Genomic DNA, 21,399 nt, shown 5'->3' with positions numbered 1-21,399 from the left:
TGTTGGTTTGTGTCGAACCAACCGATCGACACCAACCCCCCCTCCAGCCCTTAGCCAGCACCAATGCACCGACCAACACCATTAGCCAGCACCTTCGGTGCTGGCTAATGGCTGGGGGCCATCGTGGTGAGTCATTCTGGCGTCATGATCTGACTAGTAGTAGTAATTATCCAAGCATCTATTTGTAGCGATCATCTTATGATTTCTGATCACTATAGAAGGGCATTTTCTACAATAAGATTACCTCAAAACATTCCGGATTGATCGTCTTCTTCAATGGTTTCCCGGTATAGCTCATCGGACGACGATGGGGAGACAATGAAAAAAGGAGGGAGGGAGCAGCGAGTCTCGCTGTAAGCACTGGACCAGGGCTACTCCGCCTGGAGAAGGCGACTGGGACGCGTATGGATCAATACTACTACCACAAAAGTCGCTCAAATAAATAGTACTGCTTTCAACTTTTTCTGCTAGAAAATCGCTCGGGCGAGACGGCAAACAGGCAAAACAATGATAACTATGAAGACTCCCTCTGCCCCCACTGTTTACAGGGGGTGGGACCAGCTTCCAATGGCAACACGTACACGTGTGTCACGTGACACGGGTTTTCTGGGTAATGTAGTTGGAATATAAGCTCAGGAATTTAAACAGCGCTTCGGAGCATATTAATATGTTTAGATTCATCAAAAACTGTGAAGACGCCAATTGGCGTCATTGATCATTTACGGAATTCTGATGAAGACGCCAATTGGCGTCTTTCATCTTCTAAGGGTTAATCACTGAAACCCAGTATTAATCACTGAAACCCAGTATTAATCACTGAAACCCAGTATTAATCACTTGAAACCCAGTATTAATCACTGAAACCCAGTATTAATCACTGAAACCCAGTATTAATCACTGCCAGTATTAATCACTGAAACCCAGTATTAATCACTGCCAGTATTAATCACTGAAACCCAGTATTAATCACTTGAAACCCAGTATTAATCACTGAAACCCAGTATTAATCACTGAAACCCAGTATTAATCACTTGAAACCCAGTATTAATCACTGAAACCCAGTATTAATCACTTGAAACCCAGTATTAATCACTGAAACCCAGTAATAATCACTTGAAACCCAGTATTAATCACTGAAACCCAGTATTAATCACTGAAACCCAGTATTAATCACTGAAACCCAGTATTAATCACTGCCAGTATTAATCACTGAAACCCAGTATTAATCACTGAAACCCAGTATTAATCACTGAAACCCAGTATTAATCACTGAAACCCAGTATGAATCAATGAAACCCAGTATTAATCACTTGCAACCCAGTATTAATCACTGAAACCCAGTATTAATCACTTGAAACCCAGTATTAATCACTGAAACCCAGTATGAATCACTGAAACCCAGTATTAATCACTTGAAACCCAGTATGAATCACTGAAACCCAGTATGAATCACTTGAAACCCAGTATTAATCACTGAAACCCAGTATTAATCACTGAAACCCAGTATTAATCACTGCCAGTATTAATCACTGAAACCCAGTATTAATCACTGCCAGTATTAATCACTGAAACCCAGTATTAATCACTGCCAGTATTAATCACTGAAACCCAGTATTAATCACTGAAACCCAGTATTAATCACTGAAACCCAGTATTAATCACTGAAACCCAGTATTAATCACTGAAACCCAGTATTAATCACTGCCAGTATTAATCACTGCCAGTATTAATCACTGAAACCCAGTATTAATCACTGCCAGTATTAATCACTGAAACCCAGTATTAATCACTGCCAGTATTAATCACTGAAACCCAGTATTAATCACTTGAAACCCAGTATTAATCACTGAAACCCAGTATTAATCACTGAAACCCAGTATTAATCACTGAAACCCAGTATTAATCACTGAAACCCAGTATTAATCACTTGAAACCCAGTATTAATCACTGAAACCCAGTATTAATCACTGAAACCCAGTATTAATCACTGAAACCCAGTATTAATCACTGCCAGTATTAATCACTGAAACCCAGTATTAATCACTGAAACCCAGTATTAATCACTGAAACCAAGTATTAATCACTGAAACCCAGTATTAATCAATGAAACCCAGTATTAATCACTTGCAACCCAGTATTAATCACTGAAACCCAGTATTAATCACTTGAAACCCAGTATTAATCACTTGAAACCCAGTATTAATCACTGAAACCCAGTATTAATCACTGCCAGTATTAATCACTGAAACCCAGTATGAATCACTGAAACCCAGTATGAATCACTGAAACCCAGTATTAATCACTGCCAGTATTAATCACTGCCAGTATGAATCACTGAAACCCAGTATTAATCACTTGAAACCCAGTATTAATCACTGAAACCCAGTATTAATCACTGAAACCCAGTATTAATCACTGAAACCCAGTATTAATCACTGCCAGTATTAATCACTGAAACCCAGTATTAATCACTGAAACCCAGTATTAATCACTGCCAGTATTAATCACTGAAACCCAGTATTAATCACTGAAACCCAGTATTAATCACTGAAACCCAGTATTAATCACTGAAACCCAGTATTAATCACTGAAACCCAGTATTAATCACTGCCAGTATTAATCACTGAAACCCAGTATTAATCACTGCCAGTATTAATCACTGAAACCCAGTATTAATCACTGCCAGTATTAATCACTGAAACCCAGTATTAATCACTTGAAACCCAGTATTAATCACTGAAACCCAGTATTAATCACTGAAACCCAGTATTAATCACTTGAAACCCAGTATTAATCACTGAAACCCAGTATTAATCACTTGAAACCCAGTATTAATCACTGAAACCCAGTATTAATCACTTGAAACCCAGTATTAATCACTGAAACCCAGTATTAATCACTGAAACCCAGTATTAATCACTGAAACCCAGTATTAATCACTGCCAGTATTAATCACTGAAACCCAGTATTAATCACTGCCAGTATTAATCACTGAAACCCAGTATTAATCACTTGAAACCCAGTATTAATCACTGAAACCCAGTATCAATCACTGAAACCCAGTATTAATCACTTGAAACCCAGTATTAATCACTGAAACCCAGTATTAATCACTTGAAACCCAGTATTAATCACTGAAACCCAGTATTAATCACTTGAAACCCAGTATTAATCACTGAAACCCAGTATTAATCACTGAAACCCAGTATTAATCACTGAAACCCAGTATTAATCACTGAAACCCAGTATTAATCACTGAAACCCAGTATTAATCAATGAAACCCAGTATTAATCACTTGCAACCCAGTATTAATCACTGAAACCCAGTATTAATCACTTGAAACCCAGTATTAATCACTGAAACCCAGTATGAATCACTGAAACCCAGTATTAATCACTTGAAACCCAGTATTAATCACTTGAAACCCAGTATGAATCACTGAAACCCAGTATGAATCACTTGAAACCCAGTATTAATCACTGAAACCCAGTATTAATCACTGAAACCCAGTATTAATCACTGAAACCCAGTATTAATCACTGAAACCCAGTATTAATCACTGCCAGTATTAATCACTGAAACCCAGTATTAATCACTGAAACCCAGTATTAATCACTTGAAACCCAGTATTAATCACTGAAACCCAGTATTAATCACTGAAACCCAGTATTAATCACTGAAAGGTCATTCTGCATATAGTGAGTACTTTTACTCAAGTATAGATTTTGAATTCCGGACTTTCACTTATAGTTCTACATTGCTGCAGTATTGATACATTTACTTTTGCAGTAAAATATTTGAGTACTTTTCCACCTGAGCAGGAGGAGGGAGAAGAGTCTAGGATGCGTGGCGTGTTGCCCAGGGTGTTTTATTTATTTTTAGGGAAGGTTGGGATAGCCTTCCTGTGTTAGCTGATAAGCGAGCGATAAGGGCTGGCTGGTATCATGTCCGGAAGGGGAGGTATTGGGGGGCGGAGGCCTAACCTCATAGGGTGCCTCCAATCAAAGGGGAGGTATTGGGGGGCGGAGGCCTAACCTCATAGGGTGCCTCCAATCAAAGGGGAGGTATTGGGGGGCGGCGGCCTAACCTCATAGGGTGCCTCCAATCAAAGGCACCTAAGGACACGGGAAGGCAGTCCTGTCTGCCATGGCAGCCAAAACAATATTAAACATATTGCAGCCGGTGCGGTTTTGCACACAGATAACTGGGTGTGCATGTCAGACTGGGCGCGTGGAGCCAGTGAAGGGTGTCAGACTGGGCGCGTGGAGCCAGTGGAGGGAGAGACATGATATATATCTACTCATAGATAAACGCTTTAATGAGGCTCACGGTTGGTTAGGTGGTTCGGTGGAAATTAAATTCCTTTCCGGAGAGGAAATTTGAAGGTCGTTTCGACCGAAATCATCGACTTGAACCCCCAATTAAAATGTGAGCGACACGTTTTATAGCTGAATATAAAACCGGATGGTTTCTTAATGATGGTATTCTTTCACTTTGACTTTAATGATACTGAAACGAGTATGAAAGTATGAAAAATGTGCATTTCGAGCCGAGGGAACTGATTAAGGGAAATCAGCGCGGCCGGCCATATACCTTCAGAAAGTCTGACGAGTGTCCTTCTTAAAGTCTGACGAGTGTCCTTCTTAAAGTCTGGTGAAGGACTTAGTTTAATGTCAGGCATCGATGTGTTAATGTGTATGTTGTGTTTGTCACAACAAACATTATTCTGACAGATTATAACACCAGTAAGCTGAAGGCGAGAAGCGACCTCGCCCTTTCATCCGCCTGGGTGACGGCATGCAGATTGCTGGGCGAGCGCTGGCGCTTTTGCACATGGGCGGTCAGATAAACATACGGAATGAATTCTGTACTGGTCCTATCTATATATGCAGCGTGTCTTGAGTGTACAGGGTTCCATGAATAATGTTACTGTTGAGGATTCAAATTCAAAGGTAGCAGATCTACAAGCTCTGCATGCTTTTGCGTTGCTGTCGTTTGACACATAGGGCGTCTATCACGGAAAAAAACACACACACAAAGTTACCCGACAGCAACGGCATAAGAAAAGGATTAAAATCGCTTTTACCAAATTAACCAAAACATCTAAACGCTTTGAAAATGATTTCAGAACACGTTCCACTAATACTGTAGGCCTATAAAAAATATCTATACAAATAAACTTCTGCAACATGTAGATCTGCTATTTAAATAAACGTCTGCAACATGTAGATCTGCTATTTAAATAAACGTCTGCAACATGTAGATCTGCTATTTAAATAAACTTCTGCAACATGTAGATCTGCTATTTTAAATAAACTTCTGCAACATGTAGATCTGCTATTTTAAATAAACTTCTGCAACATGTAGATCTGCTATTTTAAATAAACTTCTGCAACATGTAGATCTGCTATTTTAAATAAACTTCTGCAACATGTAGATCTGCTATTTTAAATAAACTTCTGCAACATGTAGATTTGCTATTTTAAATAAACTTCTGCAACATGTAGATCTGCTATTTAAATAAACTTCTGCAACATGTAGATCTGCTATTTTAAATAAACTTCTGCAACATGTAGATCTGCGATTTTAAATAAACGTCTGCAACATGTAGATCTGCTATTTTAAATAAACTTCTGCAACATGTAGATCTATTTTAAATAAACTTCTGCAACATGTAGATCTGCTATTTAAATAAACGTCTGCAACATGTAGATCTGCTATTTAAATAAACTTCTGCAACATGTAGATTTGCTATTTTAAATAAACTTCTGCAACATGTAGATCTGCTATTTTAAATAAACGTCTGCAACATGTAGATCTGCTATTTAAATAAACTTCTGCAACATGTAGATCTGCTATTTTAAATAAACTTCTGCAACATGTAGATCTGCTATTTTAAATAAACTTCTGTAACATGTAGATCTGCTATTTTCACAAGTTTTGTGAAGTCTGGTTTCTGGTCAAACGCAGAGGGCCCTATTTTCGCCTATAGGCACTATAGAGCGTCGCAGTCCCGCCCCCTTTCATGACGACGCCAGGCCCAGTCCCGCCCCCTTTCATGACGACGCCAGGCCCAGGAAATAGTTCCCAATTCATTTTTCCCATAGACATTTCAAAACGTATTTATTTAAAGACCTTATAAGCGTCGTACAAAGCCAACTCTTGTCGTGACAAATCATGACAACAAACACAATATTTTATTATCTTATCCCTAAACTTCTTTTTTTTTGTCTCCACCAAGCCGAAGGCATGGGGAGAGAGTATGTTTTGCACTCTGCCCGTGTGTGAGTGTGTCCGTGTGTCCGTCTGTCTGTACTGTACTGTACTGTACTGTACTGTACTGTACTGTACTGTACTGTACTGTACTGTACTGTACTGTACTGTACTGTACTGTACTGTACTGTACTGTACTGTACTGGCACACCCGAAATCACCATATATACAGTTAATATGTGCGTGTGTGTTTGTGTGTGTGTTAGATTGCACACAGTTGGTGAAAAACAACCGTGCTGTTTTCGTGCTCAGACGCACCCAGCCAGCCAGCCAGCCAGCCAGCCAGCCAGCCACCCAGCCAGCCAGCCAGCCAGCCACACACACAGCTCCGTAAGGGAGTGGTTGCACCACTCAAAAATAAGTTTAGGGATACGGGGTGATTAAGGCACTGACAAAAACAGGGCCCTAAATTTCTGTTTTGCAGCTGAACATGTTTTGGGGAGCTGAACATGTTTTGGGGAGCTGAACATGTTTTGGAACCCCAAGTTAGAATTGTAAAGCAAAGCAATGCATTGTGTCTAAACAATATCTATCAACAGTAACACTTGTTTGTTTGTGAACTGTGCACCAGCATGAAATGCAGCATTTCTTTGAGAACTATAGCATGTGACGTTCATCTTCTTTGAATAAGAATGGTGTCTTTAATTTTTCATGTTGCCTGGTGTCTCAGCCAGTACAGTACAGTACAGTAGGCCGCTACAGTACAGCACAGTATGTTCATGGACCTTATCAGTGCCTCCCGGCAGAAGCTTGCAGTCTCCATATACTGTTTTACGACTGTTTTATGTGTTTTATTAAGTTATTATCCAAAGTGCCTTGGACTCTGCATGGCAGGGGCATCCTCCTCCCTGAGCCTAACCGCATACCTGAAAGGGACTGGGTGTTACGATACGTTTCTACCATCAGAAACATCAGAAACAAAAGAGTTGGGTGAGGCAATGTCTACCAGTAAGTGCAGCGAATCACCGGCCCGGCACATGTGGCACCAGAGCCGTGTTGTGTGATATTAGTCTGGCTTATTAGCCAGGCTACCAGAGCCAGTGTTGTGTGATATATATAGGTATGGCTTATTAGCCAGGCTACCAGAGCCTGCCATTAGATTGACAATGAACAAAGTTCATCCTTTACATTACATTTCAATTGCATTACATTTCAAGCACTCAATACAAAAACTGTTAACTGTGAGTGGACAACACTATGAAGGCATTACACTTGTTTACAAGCCTGCCTGCCTGCCTGCCTGCCTGCCTGCCTGCCTGCCTGCCTGCCTGCCTGCCTGTATGACTGCCTGCCTCCCTCCCTGCCTGCCTGCCTGCCTGCCTGTATGACTGCCTGCCTGCCTCCCTCCCTGCCTGCCTGCCTGCCTGTATGACTGCCTGCCTGCCTCTCTCCCTGCCTGCCTGCCTGCCTGCCTGCCTGCCTGCCTGTATGCCTCCCTCCCTGCCTGCCTGCCTGCCTGCCTGTATGCCTCCCTCCCTCCCTCCCTCCCTGCCTGCCTGCCTGCCTGCCTGCCTGCCTGCCTGCCTGCCTGCCTGCCTGCCTCCCTGCCTGCCTGCCTGCCTGCCTGCCTGCCTGCCTGCCTGCCTGCCTGCCTGTATGCCTCCCTCCCTCCCTCCCTCCCTCCCTGCCTGCCTGCCTGCCTGCCTGCCTGCCTGCCTGCCTGCCTGCCTGCCTGCCTCCCTGCCTGCCTGCCTCCCTGCCTGCCTGCCTCCCTCCCTGCCTGCCTGCCTGCCTGCCTGCCTGCCTGCCTCCCTGCCTGCCTGCCTGCCTGCCTCCCTCCCTGCCTGCCTGCCTGCCTGCCTTATCTTCCATGTCTCTCTCTCTCTCTCTATCAGGTAAAACCAGCCTGTCTGCTGTTTTAACAAGACTCATAATCTCATAGCCTCATAATCTCATGAAGAACACAGAACACACGGTTCCTCCCAACAACACTATATCACAGTTTTTGATTTATTTCTTATTCTTATTTTGTGGTGGAGGGCGTCTGTTCTTCCGAGACCCAGAAACGCCAGGTGGCTCCAGGAAGCTCCACTGAGGATGTGTCCAAGTTTGTGTTTTATTTACTGAATTAGAAAACTAACTTTCTCATAATGGCTTATTAGCCAGGCTACCAGAGCCTGCCATTAGATTGACAATGAACAAAGTTCATCCTTTACATTACATTTCAATTGCATTACATTTCAAGCACTCAATACAAAAACTGTTAACTGTGAGTGGACAACACTATGAAGGCATTACACTTGTTTACAAGCCTGCCTGCCTGCCTGCCTGCCTGCCTGCCTGCCTGCCTGCCTGCCTGCCTGCCTGCCTGCCTGTATGACTGCCTGCCTCCCTCCCTGCCTGCCTGCCTGCCTGCCTGTATGACTGCCTGCCTGCCTCCCTCCCTGCCTGCCTGCCTGCCTGTATGACTGCCTGCCTGCCTCTCTCCCTGCCTGCCTGCCTGCCTGCCTGCCTGCCTGCCTGCCTGCCTGTATGCCTCCCTCCCTGCCTGCCTGCCTGCCTGCCTGTATGCCTCCCTCCCTCCCTCCCTCCCTGCCTGCCTGCCTGCCTGCCTGCCTGCCTGCCTGCCTGCCTGCCTCCCTGCCTGCCTGCCTGCCTGCCTGCCTGCCTGCCTGCCTGCCTGCCTGTATGCCTCCCTCCCTCCCTCCCTCCCTCCCTGCCTGCCTGCCTGCCTGCCTGCCTGCCTGCCTGCCTGCCTGCCTGCCTGCCTCCCTGCCTGCCTGCCTCCCTGCCTGCCTGCCTCCCTCCCTGCCTGCCTGCCTGCCTGCCTGCCTGCCTGCCTCCCTGCCTGCCTGCCTGCCTGCCTCCCTCCCTGCCTGCCTGCCTGCCTGCCTTATCTTCCATGTCTCTCTCTCTCTCTCTATCAGGTAAAACCAGCCTGTCTGCTGTTTTAACAAGACTCATAATCTCATAGCCTCATAATCTCATGAAGAACACAGAACACACGGTTCCTCCCAACAACACTATATCACAGTTTTTGATTTATTTCTTATTCTTATTTTGTGGTGGAGGGCGTCTGTTCTTCCGAGACCCAGAAACGCCAGGTGGCTCCAGGAAGCTCCACTGAGGATGTGTCCAAGTTTGTGTTTTATTTACTGAATTAGAAAACTAACTTTCTCATAATTTTTTTTGGGCAAGAGCAAGACCACCAAAAAGTATTGTCTGATAAATAAATATATAAAAAAAAGAAGGAAAAAAAAGTATTCACAGGTAAAACTGGCACAATTAATCAAAACTAATGGAAGAGAGATTTAATGTCCAACATACAGTACTACAGTATGGAATAAGATGATGCTCAACAGGATAGAAATGGATTACAAGTAGAGTTCTCAAACTCTACCCAAACCCGACGCAACGTTTTCGGGCCGGGCCTAAAATGTACTCTCTGCTGCCCCATCTGGCGGAGTCAGGTTAAAAATGTCTGGGCTCCATGAAAAAAAAGATATATATAATATATATATCTTATTTTTTATAATTATTTTATAATTTATTTATAATTATTTTTATAATTATAAAATAAATGCAATATATGTATATATTGCATTTTTTTAAATAATTATACAAAATAATAGTTCTGTCTGTTTGTATATTTATGGATTATGATGATGGTGCTGAGTGCTGACTGGCGTTTCACCTTGACTGTGTAGAGTTCTCAAATTCTGCCCAAACCCAACCCGACGTTTTAGGACCGGGTCGGGCCTAAAAACTATGCTAATTAGTGATGTAGGCTAAGTCCAGTCCATTGTTTCTCAGAGTGGGGGCCGACCCGTGATGTAGGCTAAGTCCAGTCCAGTGTTTCTCAGAGTGGGGGCCGACCCGACCCGTGATGTAGGCTAAGTCCAGTCCATTGTTTCTCAAAGTGGGGGCCGACCCGTGATGTAGGCTAAGTCCAGTCCAGTGTTTCTCAGAGTGGGTGCCGACCCGACCCGTGATGTAGGCTAAGTCCAGTCCAGGTGTTCCTCGGAACACTTTGATAATATTTGGAATGTAATCCATGCATATGAGTTTATAACCATTTCAGACCAGAGTTTCACTGTATTGGGCATTATTTTTCAATCTGCACCAAGTCACGTTGTGACACGCTGTGAGCTTGTAGATCTGTGTCTAGCTAGAGGCGGGATCAAGGCAGCACTGTGTATGCCTTGATCCCGCCTCTAGCTGCCACTGATTGGCCAGGTCGTTTGGTGGCAGTTTGGTGGCTCTCAGGCATCAAGTCTGCCTGAGAGTTCCCAGATGGGAGCAAAGCAAAGCAAAGCAAAGTTACTATATTTACCCAGGGTAACTGGACTAAGCATCAGATACTTGTTTACAGCCAGGCCCTGCTCATAGAACATTTCATGGTAGTGGTTCAATGCCTTGCTCAAGGGCACTTCAGCGGTGGTAATTGTAACGTGCCGGTCCGGGGATACGAACTGGCGACCTTCCGGTATCAAGACCGCTCCGCAAACCGTTCGGCCACCGCTGCCACACCAGGAGCAGGAGGGGGGAACCCAGTGTACTCTCTGCTGCCCCATCTGGCGGAGTCAGGTTAGAATGCCCCCCCACCACCCCCAACACACACACACACCCCCCAACACACAGGGATGCTGGGGTTCAAGTGGTTATTTCAGGTATAAAGTATATATAGCCTAATGGAAAGGAACCGATATTGAGTTTGTCTGTAAGTTCTCTTCCTCACATCTTAGGGGACATATTTATGCACTAGTTCGGCAGCCATAGCCACTTGCCCAAATGTGCCCAAATTCCCCAAAATGTGCTGACCTCATCACATTTGTGATGATTGCAACTGCCGTTTTTAGCCCAAGGAGTGTTTTTTGTGCAAAACTAATGCTTGGAATGGATTCAGAATCAGGAAAACCCCCTAGTTTGACACGTCACATGCTACTTAAAACTTAAAGCATGTTGAAATGTTGACATTTTTGACATTTTTGCCCTATATTGGATGTTAATGGTAGGGTCACATTACATATAAACCCCTATAAAATAAATTGCTCAATACTGACCACTGGTCAGCAAGTGGATTCATGAATGTATGAATATAGACATATTTTAGGCCAAAAAAGTTTGAGAACAGCTGTTCTGTATTCAACCCTTTTCATATCAAGGTCCTGGGACCATGGACCATATGGACCATGGACCATATGCACCATGGACCATATGCACCATGGACCATATGGACCATGGACCATATGGACCATGGACCATATGGACCATGGACCATATGGACCATGGACCATATGCACCATGGACCATATGCACCATGGACCATATGGACCATGGACCATATGGACCATGGACCATATGCACCATGGACCATATGCACCATGGACCATATGCACCATGGACCATATGGACCATGGACCATATGGACCATGGACCATATGCACCATATGCACCATGGACCATATGCACCATGGACCATATGCACCATGGACCATATGGACCATGGACCATATGGACCATGGACCATATGCACCATATGCACCATGGACCATATGCACCATGGACCATATGCACCATGGACCATATGCACCATGGACCATATGCACCATGGACCATATGCACCATGGACCATATGCACCATGGACCATATGCACCATGGACCATATGCACCATGGACCATATGGACCATGGACCATATGCACCATGGACCATATGGACCATGGACCATATGCACCATGGACCATATGCACCATGGACCATATGCACCATGGACCATATGGACCATATGCACCATGGACCATATGCACCATGGACCATATGCACCATGGACCATATGGACCATGGACCATATGCACCATGGACCATATGCACCATGGACCATATGCACCATGGACCATATGGACCATGGACCATATGGACCATGGACCATATGCACCATGGACCATATGCACCATGGACCATATGCACCATAGACCATATGGACCATGGACCATATGCACCATAGACCATATGCACCATGGACCATATGCACCATGGACCATATGCACCATGGACCATATGCACCATGGACCATATGCACCATGGACCATATGGACCATATGCACCATGGACCATATGGACCATGGACCATATGCACCATGGACCATATGCACCATGGACCATATGCACCATGGACCATATGCACCATGGACCATATGGACCATGGACCATATGGACCATGGACCATATGGACCATGGACCATATGCACCATGGACCATATGGACCATGGACCATATGGACCATATGCACCATGGACCATATGCACCATGGACCATATGCACCATGGACCATATGGACCATGGACCATATGCACCATGGACCATATGGACCATGGACCATATGGACCATGGACCATATGGACCATATGCACCATGGACCATATGGACCATGGACCATATGCACCATGGACCATATGCACCATGGACCATATGGACCATGGACCATATGGACCATATGCACCATGGACCATATGCACCATGGACCATATGCACCATGGACCATATGGACCATGGACCATATGCACCATGGACCATATGGACCATGGACCATATGGACCATGGACCATATGCACCATGGACCATATGCACCATGGACCATATGGACCATGGACCATATGGACCATGGACCATATGGACCATGGACCATATGGACCATGGACCATATGCACCATGGACCATATGCACCATGGACCATATGGACCATGGACCATATGCACCATGGACCATATGGACCATGGACCATATGCACCATGGACCATATGGACCATGGACCATATGCACCATGGACCATATGGACCATGGACCATATGCACCATGGACCATATGCACCATGGACCATATGCACCATGGACCATATGCACCATGGACCATATGGACCATGGACCATATGGACCATATGCACCATGGACCATATGGACCATATGCACCATGGACCATATGCACCATATGCACCATGGACCATATGCACCATGGACCATATGCACCATGGACCATATGCACCATGGACCATGGACCATATGCACCATGGACCATATGGACCATATGCACCATGGACCATATGCACCATATGCCACATGGACCATGGACCATATGCACCATGGACCATATGCACCATATGCACCATGGACCATGGACCATATGCACCATGGACCATATGGACCATATGCACCATGGACCATATGCACCATATGCACCATGGACCATATGCACCATGGACCATATGCACCATGGACCATATGCACCATATGCACCATGGACCATATGCACCATGGACCATATGCACCATGGACCATATGGACCATATGCACCATGGACCATATGGACCATATGCACCATGGACCATATGCACCATGGACCATATGCACCATGGACCATATGCACCATGGACCATATGGACCATATGCACCATGGACCATATGGACCATATGCACCATGGACCATATGCACCATGGACCATATGGACCATGGACCATATGCACCATGGACCATATGCACCATATGCACCATGGACCATATGCACCATGGACCATGGACCATATGCACCATGGACCATATGGACCATATGCACCATGGACCATATGCACCATATGCACCATGGACCATATGCACCATGGACCATATGCACCATGGACCATATGCACCATATGCACCATGGACCATATGCACCATGGACCATATGCACCATATGCACCATGGACCATATGCACCATGGACCATATGCACCATGGACCATATGGACCATATGCACCATGGACCATATGCACCATGGACCATATGCACCATGGACCATATGCACCATGGACCATATGGACCATATGCACCACGGACCATATGCACCATGGACCATATGCACCACGGACCATATGCACCACGGACCATATGCACCACGGACCATATGCACCATGGACCATATGCACCATGGACCATATGGACCATGGACCATATGCACCATGGACCATATGCACCATGGACCATGGACCATATGCACCATGGACCATATGGACCATATGCACCATGGACCATATGCACCATATGCACCATGGACCATATGCACCATGGACCATATGCACCATGGACCATATGCACCATATGCACCATGGACCATATGCACCATGGACCATATGCACCATATGCACCATGGACCATATGCACCATGGACCATATGCACCATGGACCATATGGACCATATGCACCATGGACCATATGCACCATGGACCATATGCACCATGGACCATATGCACCATGGACCATATGCACCATGGACCATATGGACCATATGCACCACGGACCATATGCACCATGGACCATATGCACCACGGACCATATGCACCACGGACCATATGCACCACGGACCATATGCACCATGGACCATATGCACCATGGACCATATGGACCATGGACCATATGCACCATGGACCATATGCACCATGGACCATATGCACCATGGACCATATGGACCATGGACCATATGCACCATGGACCATATGCACCATGGACCATATGCACCACGGACCATATGCACCATGGACCATATGGACCATGGACCATATGGACCATGGACCATATGCACCATGGACCATATGCACCACGGACCATATGCACCATGGACCATATGCAGATTATGCACCATGGACCATATGCACCATGGACCATATGCACCATGGACCATATGCACCATGGACCATATGGACCATGGACCATATGCACCATGGACCATATGCACCATGGACCATATGCACCATGGACCATATGGACCATGGACCATATGGACCATGGACCATATGCACCATGGACCATATGGACCATGGACCATATGCACCATGGACCATATGCACCATGGACCATATGGACCATGGACCATATGCACCATGGACCATATGCAGATTATGCACCATGGACCATATGGACCATGGACCATATGCACCATGGACCATATGCACCATGGACCATATGGACCATGGACCATATGCACCATGGACCATATGCACCATGGACCATATGCACCATGGACCATATGGACCATGGACCATATGGACCATGGACCATATGCACCATGGACCATATGGACCATATGCACCATGGACCATATGCACCATGGACCATATGCACCATGGACCATATGGACCATATGCACCATGGACCATATGCACCATGGACCATATGGACCATATGCACCATGGACCATATGCACCATGGACCATATGCACCATTTGATAACGTTATAGGCTAGCCTCTCAGACCCGAAACTAAAGAATATTTTGTTGCTGTTGGACACAAACAAGGGACTAAATTATTTCCGCTCCTATGCCACCAAAATGTGGAACGCCCTACCAACAGTCATTAAGACATGCAAATCCCTTGACTCCTTCAAAACCGCTCTCAAAGGGCACCTAGTTAATAAACCAGACCGAATCAGCCGTTGGCAAAAAAAAATTTGCCTACCAGCGGATTACGGTCTGGCGAGGCTCAGTAGCACGCCTCTTTCCTACAACCGAGAACAGGTCGGACCAATCGGGACACGGTATGCAATATGGGCGGGCTTTGGTACAGTGACGTTCAATGCTTGAGACTTTTGACTGACAGTAGCTCACTGTATATGTTTCTTTTCCCTTTTTTACCTCCTTTATGATGAATTCCTGTTCTGTTCTTTGGCTAGAAGTGTCTATTTGTACGTCTCTAAATGTTTTGATGAATTGAACAAGGTGGACCCTCTTGTAAACAAGTGTAATGCTTTATTGGGTCGTCCACTCACAGTTAACAGTCTTTGTATTGAGTTTGTGCTTGAAATGTACTGTAATTCTGCAAACTGTTAATAAATATTTCAATCAATCAATCAATCAATCAGCACTCAATATATGTCCTTTTCACAAACATTAGGAGAGATAACAGGCAAACGTTGATCAAAATATCAATTATACATTCTCTAATTGCGTACACTATTGTAAATTAATGAATGCAGATGTTTAACAATAATGTAACTCTGAAAACAATTTATTTTTGGGTTTAATTTGACCCTCTTCAAGATTGGAGATCTAGAAGGGTCCAATTGGTTACCAACTCCACTGTTCTAGAGCGAATGCTATAGAGCGTCGCAGTCCTCGAGAGACCCGGAAAAGAAATCCCCGTTAATTTTCCTCAAATAGACTTTTCAGAAAGTATTTATTTAAAGACGTTTACGCCGCGGACAATTCCAACTCTTGTCGTGACAAATCATGACAATAAACACAATGTTTTGGGCCAAACAAAGAATTAGAAAGTAGAAAAAAACGGCATGTTACAACACTTTTTTTGTTGTTTTTCTTCTTTGTAATTATTTGTTTGGTCCAAAATTTGTCATGATTTGTCACAACTCGAGTTGGCTTCGTACGACGCTTAAAAGGTCTTTAAATAAATACTTTTTGAAATGTCTATGGGAAAAATGCATTGGGATTAATTTCCTGGGCCTGGTGTCGTCATGAAAGGGGACTGTGACGCTCTATACTGTGCATATGTACTGTACATAAATATGATCTAATTATTTTGTTTGTTGTGAAATGAACGGAGCATTTGAATCTCAGAAAATATTTTATTTGTTCGTTCAAAAGCAACATCCCAAAACCATTAATTTATTCACATTTTGAGACCATTTCCAGCATTTGTGATGGCAATATAATAGTATGTATAATGTATATAGGCATATAAAATAACATGAAATAAAAACATTCCATTGGCAATCATGATACAAGTTCACAATCATGATACAAGTTCACAATTATGATACATAAGTTCACAATCATGATACAAGTTCACAATCATGATACAAGTTCACAATCATGATACAAGTTCACAATCATGATACAAGTTCACAATTATGATACATAAGTTCACAATCATGATACAAGTTCACAATCATGATACAAGTTCACAATCATGATACAAGTTCACAATTATGATACATAAGTTCACAATCATGATACAAGTTCACAATCATGATACAAGTTCACAATCATGATACAAGTTCACAATTATGATACATAAGTTCACAATCATGATACAAGTTCACAATCATGATACAAGTTCACAATTATGATACATAAGTTCACAATCATGATACAAGTTCACAATTATGATACATAAGTTCACAATCATGATACAAGTTCACAATCATGATACAAGTTCACAATCATGATACACAAGTTCACAATCATGATACAAGTTCACAATCATGATACAAGTTCACAATCATGATACACAAGTTCACAATCATGATACAAGTTCACAATCATGATACAAGTTCACAATCATGATACAAGTTCACAATCATGATTCAAGTTCACAATCATGATTCAAGTTCACAATCATGATACAAGTTCACAATCATGATACAAGTTCACAATCATGATACAAGTTCACAATCATGATACAAGTTCACAATTATGATACACAAGTTCACAATCATGATACAAGTTCACAATTATGATACATAAGTTCACAATCATGATACAAGTTCACAATCATGATACAAGTTCACAATCATGATACAAGTTCACAATCATGATACAAGTTCACAATTATGATACATAAGTTCACAATCATGATACATAAGTTCACAATCATGATACAAGTTCACAATCATGATACAAGTTCACAATCATGATACAAGTTCACAATCATGATACATAAGTTCACAATCATGATACAAGTTCACAATCATGATACATAAGTTCACAATCATGATACATAAGTTCACAATCATGATACAAGTTCACAATCATGATACAAGTTCACAATCATGATACAAGTTCACAATTATGATACATAAGTTCACAATCATGATACAAGTTCACAATTATGATACATAAGTTCACAATCATGATACAAGTTCACAATTATGATACATAAGTTCACAATCATGATACAAGTTCACAATCATGATACAAGTTGACAATCATGATACAAGTGCACAATCATGATACAAGTTCACAATCATGATACAAGTTCACAATCATGATACAAGTTCACAATCATGATACAAGTTCACAATTATGATACATAAGTTCACAAGGCAAATCACAGCAAAGTGCATCTGTCACGTCCATCCTTCACATATCAAGATAAATCATATTAAAACCCATTTTGGACTGAGGTCGATTAAAAAAAAAACATGTTTCTATGTCAGTGGTGCTCAACCTTTTTCATGTCAAGGACCCCCAGAATTATCTCTATTGGGCCACGGACCCCCATCTCAAAATATGTAGTTCCAGGGACCCCCCCCCCCCCCCCCCCCCAGAAGCAAATATTTTAGTTAAAAATGTTCGCTCTGAAATATATATTCAATGATTTGCGCCACATTTTAATGATTTTTCAAAAATAGCAGACCTACAAGCTCGTAGCACGCCACACGGTGGCACGCTACGAGCTTGTAGATCTGCTATTTTTCAATAGCAAAATTATAACATAATGTTTAAAACACCAAAAGGGGTTCCCGTCCAAAATGAGTTAAAATGGTCATTGTCAGACACAACACTGCCTTTTCTTTCCGTAAAGGCATGCAGTGATTTCTGATTTAGTCTTTTGATTAACACACCATTTAGTTTTAGTCCAGTCTTTAGTCTAGTCTTAGTCGACTAAATATCAAAATCTTAGTCTTTTATAGTCTTTTAGTCATAGTGTGTAATTTTGACAGCAAATTCTGATTTAGTCTTAGTCTTTTGAGTATCTTAGCCCTATTTTAGTCCTCTGAACTTGTTTAGTCTAGTCTCAACGGCTAAATATCAAAATCTTAGTCTTTTAGACTTAGCCTTTAATAGTCAACTAAATTCACAATATGAAATGAATGCTTTACTTTCTCATATGAGTGTGTCATGCGACGGTATTGTAAAGAGACACGCGTCTATCTTTGCTAAATTCTTTGAAGAATTTAGGGAAATGTCCAAAATAGTGACACCATGTTGGAAGTGGTTAAGTCATACATCTGTGTGTGTTTTTTTTATGAAGTATAATAAAAACAACAGAGATAGTCGCTAACATAAATAATAATGTTCATCGGAACACAGGTGTATTTCATTAAAAACAATAAGTGGTTATTTTACATACAGGTTCCCACCTGACAGCAAAGATTGCTAATTTCCTATGAGCCATACTTTATACATCGCATCATTAACATATGACTATTTAGGTGTAAATGGTAAATGGTAAATGGTGCATTTATATAGCGCCTTTATCCAAGGCGCTTTACATAGATTGTGCATTACATTCACCCATTCACACACACATTCATACACCGATGGCGGCGGAAGCCATGCAAGGTACCAACCAGCACATCGAGAGCAATTTGGGGTTCAGTGTCTTGCCCAAGGACACTTCGACATGTAGACAGGAGGTGCCGGGATTCGAACCGCCGACCCATGATGGATCATTGGACGACCTGCTCTACCTCTTGAGCCACAGGTGTCATATCATTAACATATGATTATCTACAGCAGTGGTTTTCAACCCTTTCCATGTCGAGGCCATTATCTATTCTCCATTTGATTTGAGCCACCGGTAACGGACCACCATTTGATGACATTTAAGCCTCTCAGACCCAAACTCTCAGACTGAGACTCTAGTGCAGTCAAAGTCGACACCCACAAGTCTCTATATCGCAGTGGGTTCTCGAGGTGGGGTTTGCATGGGGACCCCAGGGGGTCCTTGAGGGGGGTTCATGGGGTGGGCTGGGGGTCCGTACTGGCCAAATTTGGTGGTCCTCGACATGAAACTGTTCTGAGAGCCACTATACTGGCCCTAAAGTATTGCACTTTCGCGTGCGTGCGTGCGTGCGTGCGTGTGTGCGTGTGTATATATATGATACTGTATATCCCACCACTGTTCCATCATCAATCAACAGTATAAGTTTATACAGAAACTCAGTTTTAACCAACAGGAAGTTTGAACAGGAACATTCCTCTGTGAGCGGTCTGTGTCGTCAGTGCTGCCACAGTTTGTTTTCCAGTGCAATGACAGTACAGTACAGTACAGTACAGTACAGTACAGTACAGTACAGTACAGTACAGTACAGTACAGTACAGTACAGGACAGTACAGTACAGTACAGTACAGTACTCCTGTTACTTCAAGTTGTGACGATGCCTCAAAGTTCTTCAGAGTCCTTGTGCTCGACGTTTAGAAACTGCATGTTTAAGACGTTTAAGATCCATGGACTCTAGGCACTTTTACAGGAGAAAACAAAAACCCCAGTTTAAATATACATAAATGTACAAATATTTTAACAAACGCCATGGATGCATGTGAAAGAAAAATGTTTAAGTGTAACGTCTTTGGTGACCGCTTTATAAAGTGTAACGACATCTGCAAGTCACGTTTTTTTTTTTTCATATCGCAAAATAATCTCTCTGTTGAAGGAACTGCTTCAGGCAGTTACTATAGTCACTGTATTTTCCTATAATTACAATAACGACGTTAAATGTGCCGTCGTTGATGCGTATTTGTTAAAAACAGAGACTTTATTGTTTAAAAGTTAAAGCTCTGTATTCCGACACAGTTGCCGAACAAACCCCTCTATCTCAACGATCACGATGGGAATACAGAGCTTATTTCAACAAAGCAGAATCACGTACGGCGCCGTTCACCATATCTTTCACCATATCGTTCACCATATCTTTCACCATATCTTTCACCATATCGCCGGTTTGGATCAATGACGTCGATCGATCTTACAGAACATACTGTCGCAGTGTCGTCGGTTTAGCAGCTGTACAAGAAAGCCTCTTGCAAGTTGTTAACTGAAGCGCAAAATAAATACATCGTTTTATTAACTTAGTAAACGAAGGCCGTGGCCGTGTGAAGGAGAGGTCTCCTCCGCACATCGCGGAACGCCGATGTCGCGGGAAACAGTCAAAGGAGTGGCCGACGGTACAGTATAGCGGACCGGTACACGGTCCTGGACAGGACGGGAATATTCCAGCCCTCCGAAAGCCCCATTGTCAGACAGTAAAAACAGAGAGATGTGTCGTGTCGGGGTGAGAGGTGACAGCTGATCACCGCGGTGAGTGCTAAGCTATCACCTGAAACTGGAGTATGAATGAATAAGCCTTAAGAGCCAGCGCGCATTCTCTGCGGCCCACTCTGGATGTTGTTTCTTAAAAGGTACCGGCAGGAACAAGC

Source organism: Electrona antarctica (genome assembly GCF_951216825.1).
Source record: "Electrona antarctica genome assembly, chromosome: 6".
NCBI classification, from domain to species: domain Eukaryota; kingdom Metazoa; phylum Chordata; class Actinopteri; order Myctophiformes; family Myctophidae; genus Electrona; species Electrona antarctica.
This window is presented reverse-complemented; position numbering follows the sequence as displayed.